The sequence below is a fragment of the Chanos chanos genome, chromosome 5, assembly GCF_902362185.1.
Source record: "Chanos chanos chromosome 5, fChaCha1.1, whole genome shotgun sequence".
Taxonomy (NCBI): Eukaryota; Metazoa; Chordata; class Actinopteri; order Gonorynchiformes; family Chanidae; genus Chanos; species Chanos chanos.
This window is the reverse complement of record NC_044499.1, coordinates 27,241,256-27,249,534: the sequence shown is the minus strand read 5'-3', so window position 1 is coordinate 27,249,534 and position 8,279 is coordinate 27,241,256.

The following is an 8,279-nucleotide window of genomic DNA, read 5'->3' as shown; positions in this document are numbered from 1 at the left end:
AGCTGGAGCAGCCGCTCTCCAACCTCCCTACCCTCTGCAGGGTGGTCGAACACAGCACAGAAGAGGCCCTCGAAACGCTCATAGGTCGCCACCTCTTCTCCCCTTCGCTCCCACACAGCGGTAGCCCACTGCAGGGCTCTTCCCGTCAACAAATTGATGATTGTCGAAATTTTCGTCTCATCTGGAAAAGCAGGGTGTTGAGCGAAATATAATTGACACTGGGTTATGAAGCCACGACAACCTGAAGGTGTGCCATCATAATGAAGAGGGAGTTTCACAGGTGAATCCTGGAGATGGAGAGGTTCAACCGTTGGAGCTGGAGGGCGAACTGGGGCAGGAGGAGGAGGAGGCGGCGTGACAGTGAAGCGCTCCAGGTGGCGCATTACCTCACCCAGAGTAGTGCGAAGATGAACCAGCTCGCGCTGTTGGTCCGCTACCACCTGGCTAAGGGGTGGCCTCGATGAAGATGCTCCGCGTGGGTCTGGGCTCTCGTCCATGGGAAGAGGAATCTCCGCTGCGTCCATGTACAGGCGAAGTCTTCTGTCACGTATCACCAATGGGCAGGACGCAAGTGCAGAGTGGCAGGATTTAATATACAAATGAGAGAATGGTAAAGCACAACAAAGTAACAAACAAATGGGGTACTGTGATGAGCAAAGGTTTTACAGAACTAGAACAAACAGACGATCAGGTAAGTACAAACGCTCAGAAGACTCATTAGCAAGTGTAGACTTCGCAGTGATGAATTGGAACAGAGGGGTTTAAGTAGTAGAGTGACTGAGTGCATGAAAGTGACGACAGGTGCAGGTGATGAGTGAATAGACCGGTGATTAGAAAACCGGCGGCGCTGATGGCCGAATGGCTGAAGTCGGCGGGGGAGGAGACGAGCTCGTTACAGTTAGCTAGAAATATTGAATTCGAAGAGTATTATTGTACCTGCTACTTTAATGCTGTTATTTATTATATGTACGGCTAATGAAGAGTTATTCTAAATAATTCCTAGGTTCAGTGTTCAGAGCGCTGAGCGATAACTAGAATTTTTCAGAATATCTGTAATTTCACTGGGTTCAGGTTCCAAAATAAGGTTATGGTTACAGCAAAGTGAGATTAGTATTAAGTCTAATATTCACAGTGAACCATTAACCAGATTTCCTCATACCATTGGCATGACATATATATAGATTCTTATATGTGTGTGTGTATGTGTGTGTGTGTGTGTCTGTTTTTTTAATTGTTGTGATATACTGTACACACTTCAGAATGCATTCCTATTAATGAAATGACTGTAGCAGCACTTCAACGTGCCTTATGATTTATATAGTAGTAGTAAGAATAATAATAATGGGAAGATTGATGATATTGATGACAATGAAGTGTGATGTTGTTCCATTCAGTAACATGGTGACTGTCAGGCCATATCACATACCAGATGTATTGGTCTTTCTTCACCACAGATATCATTTTCATCCTGTGGTGGCAGAGTGTGCATCTAAGCTTCTTCCTCAGAAGGTGTTTCTTCCGCAACCACTTAACACTAGAAGTGCCGTGCCGGTCTGACCTACTCATACCTTGAAGCGCCGAGTGCTGGTCATTTGACCGCTGCGACTTCCTACTAGGAGCGCCGTGCTGGTTTTACCTAGTTATAGCGCGGCTAGGCGGTCAAAAGACCGCCGAGTCATCAGAGAAGGACACTGTTACTGACACATAGTGATCGCTAGATGGCGCTTCTTGCACGAAGCAAATAGTTTGCATACAAGAACTCGCGTTCGGCCAATGTATCATTCATTTCAGTGTTACTAGTCAGTTATTATTTCATTAGAACGTTTGTTGTCCAGCCCTTCCATCATTCAGCATAATGTTTTGATTATTTATTTGTGGCAAACGTGTTTCCAAAGACATAAATTCTGGAAGACGTCTTGATCAAAATTCGACTGAGAAAACCATCTGAATAAGACTAGTTCAGGCAACTTTTTCATAGTACTTGTTCTTTAATATCCAGTCTTCTACCTTGGAGAATTAGTTTATTATAAGGGATGTCACACACGTTGCGAGTTAGACTGCAGTTGGTCTGTAAAAATGCGTAGCCCGACTGTATCAACATTCAGTTGTCGACTGACAATGATCACGTCGTTGTCTTTAGTGATTAATTTATTGTAAGTGTAGCGGGGTAGCGTCACCTCCCCTTTTTGTGTATCCATTGTTCAGTTTGCTGGTAACTAATTAGCCAAATTGACAAGGTCTTGTGCATAAATAGCTGAGGCAAATGCTACCTGATGGTTTGCTTTCTGGATATCCGCCCCTTCTGCCACCGTTCCTTCCTTATTAGAAAGCTTGTTTTTTGTAGTTACTGCCAGCGTGACTTTCGGTATGTTCCTTTGCAACTGACCCTCAGGTAGGCACACTCCCAGCTCTCGTGCTATATTTTCTTGGTTATGTTTGGCGTGGTAGTAGTTCAATCTCTTTTGTTTGTAGCTTCTGCCTCGCCGTAGCACTGCCTGGGGTTATCTGTCTGTGATGGGCGATTGCCATACTGTGGGTACGTATGCACAGAGTACGGTACTGCTACTTTCAGATATAAGGTTTATTTTCTTTTTTTGTAATTTCATTCTGTTCTGACAGGTGGCATTAGACCTGCAAAGGGGAATTGGTATTGGCGTGCCGAACCTTGGTTGAAGCTGCTGTTTTGTCTCCTTTTGTTTCTCTTTTGTCTTTCTGGTCTGTGTTTGGTTTCCGTTTTTGTTTCTATTATTCCTTCGCTTATGTTTCGTCAGAGTTAATTGGTTTATATCGACTCTGGAATATTGCTCGCGTTGTTAAATGGTCAGTCTCTCAGCGCAGTGTATTCTATTTATTCATTATTGTCTCCCAAGGTAAGCCTTAGCTCTGCTGTCAATGCCCTCTCTTTTACTGTAGTTGCAAGGGTGGGTAACTGTTTGTATGATGCGTGTGATAGTGGAAGTCTGACTGTGTGATAGTGCTGTGATGGTGTGTTAGTGGAAGTATTTTATATTTTTGTACTGCTACAATTTTAAAGGCTATTTTTGTAATAAAGAATTCCTAATTAGGGGCCCACCTTGTAACTTGCAGGGTTGACTGTATCTATAATAAATATCGTTCGCTATTACATTGAAGCTGTCACCAGAATCCTTTTGCAGTGATTCCACTACCTCCTTGGTCAATAAAATTCAATTTTACATCTGAAACCATGTCTCTGGCTTCCTGGTATTAACAAACCTGGGTTCTATGTGCTAGTACTGGGTTGAAATTCTCTGGGTGAAATTCCCAGGGTTTGCACAGGCTACAGGTTACAGATTTGGACATTCAAATTGCTGGGTGACGGAGTAAGCTATAAACTGGACTTTATGCTTACTCAGTAGAACAACCTATCAGAATGACAAGACAGGCAGTAATTGGTTGAGAATTACAATGCGTCTACATCAAAACTTGTGGAAGTTTAGAGTGTGAGAGCGCTTTGGGTGGCACTGGAAAAGTAGACCAAAGTGTTTCAGTTCCAAACTTGTCTGTCTCCATGAAATTATCGCTTACACCACATAATTAGCCCAGCAGAGTATATCAAGCTTTACACTTGCGTTTTAATAAATGAATTATCTACCACAGCTAACAGATCATTCTATGCCATGACAGAAGCAAACACTATGACTTTTCAAGGCATTCAGTGGGATATGAGTAGCCAAACACCTAGCCTGCCAAGTAACCTACGAGTAACACCTCCCAACCCCCTCCCAATAGAGTGCCATAGTCTATTGGTAGTCTCCCACATTAAAATGATTTGGCCAAAGCTAATTCATACCATGAGTAGCCTACACCTGTCTATCATGAGTCTCAGCTAAATCTAATTCCACACATGTAATAGAAAATGTAGGTACAGATTGGAAATGAATAAATATGCACGGATGTTGTTTTTACAAAATATGTATGTTGCTATGGATTTCTGTAAACAAAGCTGTGTCGGGTGTGTAGGCTTTTAGAGTAAATAGTGTAGCATAAGATGGCTGAATTTTTACCATTTATTGAAACGAAGCACGAAAAAAAACCCTTCTTTTTGGTAAATGGACAGCTGTGTAGTTTATTTACAGTAAATACTTAAGAAAGAATGAATTATACATTATACACGATAGATACATGAGATTGTGTATACAGTGAAAAATGTGATGTTTGTACTTATAGTATTGTGGCGAGCCCAGGGTAATTAAGCAGACGAGACTATTCCCCGCTACTTAATGGTCAAAGTTTACTGACAGCAAGCAGGAACAGGCACAGAAATCACTCACTCCCCAACACAATAGGAGGGGAATACATCAACCACACTGACAAGTTCAGTGACGGTACAAAATTTGTTACACAAGCTGAACACTACGGCAAAAAGACAGCATGACAAACAATACATGCACACTTTAATGAGACACAAAAAGGTAGCATAAACTAGCAACAGCAAACTCGGCTAATTTTACAATTAGGTGCCCTCGGGCATGCTGGGATGCTCTGCTCCTCTAGCCCCAACACGCTACACAGCCCCCACCTAGCTGGTTAGCTGTCTCCAGCAACTCGAGCGTCCATAACAAAGTGTTGGGGGAGCCGACGCTGTCACTGTGCCCGCTGCGGGGGTTCCACCCGGGCCACCGGAGATGGAGCAGGGGTCTGTGGTTGGACCTCAGGCCTAGATTCCCCTTCAGATGAAACCAAGGGCCGGTAGGGTGCGAGCCGAACATGGTGGAGCACCACCACCCAATTCCTTTTTACCAGCTGTACCCTGTACACGACATCTGACAATCTCTCAAGAACCGACAGGGGCTGACCCACTGGCTCATCAGCTTGGGGGAGAGGCCCTTCTTCCGTTCTGGGCTAAACACCCACACCTGTGCCCCGGGGGCAAAGTCCTCTCACCTACAGCAGGTGTCACAGGCTCATTTTTGTTGGGCCGCTGCGACAGAGAGAGACTGCCTGGCTAACTCATGTACCTCCTGGAGCCGTTCCCTGAGGTTGTAGAGGTAGTCTGGACCAGGCTCACCCCTAACCTCTGGCAGGGTGGCCAGGGAGCGGTTGCAGCGGTGTCGTCCGGGTCTTCCTTATTCCAAGTCTCCGGCAAACCTCACCGAACACTGCAGCCTCAAAGTTCCGCCCTTGGTCACTGTGTAGTTCCTCAGGTGCACCAAAGCAGCAGAACATTTCATTGACCAGGCACTCAGCAGTGGTTGTGGCACTCTGGTCAGGAACCGCACACGCCTCAGGCCACTTTGTAAAGTAGTCCATGGCCACGAGGACATAGCGGTTCCCCCGACCCGTGGTAGGGAAGGGGCCCAGGATGACTACACCCACATGCACCATTGGGGCCCCCAGCTGGTATTGCTGCAGAGGAGCGTGCGAGCGCCAGGTTGGTCCCTTCTGAGCAGCCAGAGTCGCACCAGTGCATGTGGAGCTCCACATCCTGGCGACACCCCGGCCAATAAAAGCGGGAACGCAGCCGGCGCAGGGTTTTGGTGACTCCGAAAGTGGCCTGCCCCCACCAAGCCGTGGACCAACTGGAGGACTCGGGAGTGCAGCTGGCGAGGTACCAGGAGCTGAAGAAGGTCATAGTGGCCCCCAGGTCCTTGCCAGCGGCGGTGGAGGAGGCCGTCCCGGATGGTGAGGCTGGACCACTGGGAGTAGAGGGCCTTTGTCTCACGGTCCAGTGCTGTTACTGCCACCCACACTGGTCGTTGGCCTGCCTCAACCCAAGCCCGGACCCGGGAGAGGACAGGATCCTTGCCCTGGTTGCGCCGGAGCTGCTGAGGGTCGATGGTCTCCACCCCACCATCGTCTGCTACTGCTGGTGATGGGACTTGGGAACCTCTGTCACTGCTGGAAAAAGAGGTGTCATCGTTGCCCAGCGGGGTGGTCTGCAAGGCCCCCACCACTGGGGTCGTTGTGTCCCATTCTTCCTCACAAGGGCGTCAGGAAAGGGCATCTGCATTGGTATGGAGACAGCCGGCCCAGCTGCCCCTCTAGTTCTCTAAAGTTGAGGAGCCAGGTGAGGGAGGTGTGGTCAGTCCGCAGGAGGAACCTCTTCCTGTAGAGGTAGGTTCAGAAGTGACGGAGCCCCAGGATGATGGCCAGCAGCTCTCGATGGGTAACACAGTAGTTCCTCTCTGGTCGACTGAGGGCACGGCTATAGTAAGCAATGACCTGCTCACCCTGCTCCCCCTCCTGGGACAGCACTGTGCCGAGACACTGCTGGCATGAGTGTCCACAATGAAAAGTTGCCAGGGGTCTGGATAAGCCAGCACAGCAGCCTCGACGAGTGCTGCCCTGAGCTGGGTGAAAAGCAGCAGCACTATCTTTTCCCTACTGGAAGCCCTGGCCTTTCTGAGTCAGCCGATGTAGTGGGCTGGCGATGGTGGCAAAACCTCTCATGAAACCTCTGATGAGGCCCAGGAAGCTCCGCAGTTCTCCGACATCACGGGGGACAGGCCAGTCCCTCACTGCAGCCACTTTTGCTTGGTCGGTTGACACCCCTGCTGTGCTAACGACATGACCCAAGAAGGACATCTCCCGCCGAAATAGGTTACACCTCTTTGGGTGAAGGCGCAGACCTGCTCGGCAGATGGCATGAAAGACGTCCCTCAGGTTGGCTAAGGCACCCTCGAAGTCTGCAGCATGGACAAGGAGGTCATCTAGGTAGACCACACAGCGGGGCTCCCTCAATTGTTCCTTTGTGTTAAACATAAGAAAAAGTGTGTGCAACTGCACTATAAATTATTTCCATCAACAAAAATAATGACAATGATGTATTCATACTTTTAATCATAAAGAATTATATACCTTTATATATCTTTAAAAATAAATAACTATATGCATCTAAACTGTATACAAAAACTAAATATATACTGTATACACTAGACAGTATGTGGCCTGTGTTGAATAAAACACTTATTATACTTGTTGTTTTCTGTTAGCCCTCTTTTGTTTAGCTATTTGCGGCATGCAGTCACTGCATTTCCAACTTGAATTTTTTAAATGAGTGGCATCAAGCTTTACACAACTTCTATGAATGTATTGTCTTTTACAGATTCCTGACTTACACTCCAGTCTGTCTTCATTATGCAGGACAGACACCCCACAGTAACAGCAGTAGTATATATCCTATACTTTATGTCAAACTGTCAATCAAAATGATTGATGGCCCCCCGTGATTGATGACCTCTCCCTCTCTCCTGTCCTGCCCTCCCTCGGCCAGTATGATTGACAGGGCACGTATGTGAGAGAATGCGTCATCTGGAATATTACATGATATCCTAGCCGCACTGATTGACAGTGCACCGGTTCAACGCAGTGCAAAAACATACTCCCCATACCGGGAGTTGAACCCATGCACCCGCATGAAAGCCTGGAATCCTAACCACTAGAGCATATGTTTGGCTGTGTATGAAAATGTGGTCATGCCCTTAAGTTGACAACAGTGTGCTATCAGATTTGTTTGAATATGGAGAAATATCTGTTCAGAAATACCTATTTTTTGGCCCGCAACCCAGTGCATCCAAAATATGATCAAAAGCACGGTCAATGTAAAGAAAAATACAACAAATTGGCTACAGACAGCTGCCATCTGTGCTATTTGAAAGACATTTTGTTCTCTTGTTCTCCTGATGATTCTGTGGCCCACTGCATCAGCCAGGACTGCCGCATGGGAGCTGGCATAGCGGTGTTGTTTCAGAGAAAGTTTCGATATCTATTTCCTGATGACACAGGAAAATCTTCCACAAACCTATGTATGACTGTCTGAGACAGAGTCTGCATGACATGAAAGCTCACTGTTTACTAAACAAAGTCAGTGCCTAGAATTGGTTGTAGTTTGGACCATCTACAGTGGGAAAAAGTGTTTGAAATTATAGAGGATGTCTTCTAGCAGATGGATATTAAAATATCCTTTTAACAAAAAGGACATGAGGATGTGATTGATGTGATTGTAGGCAACAGATGTAGTGAATGGTCAGTGAAAAGGTTAGTGCAATGTCCGGACACATCAGGACATGTGTGTCAGAAACAGTTGTGTCAACCACCTATCATGTATCAAAAGATGTAGCTGTTTGCAAGAAGTGTTGGGGGTAGTCGTTGGAATGTTGGTATGAGGTCCTGACACGTACTGGACATATGTTTACCAATCCTGATTGTTATAAAAGTGTTTGACTGCCGAAATGTGTAAAGTCGGATTTGAATCTATGATTGTCAACATTTTGTTTATTGAGGCAGTCGATTGCCAAAGAGATTTTTGAGACGACTAC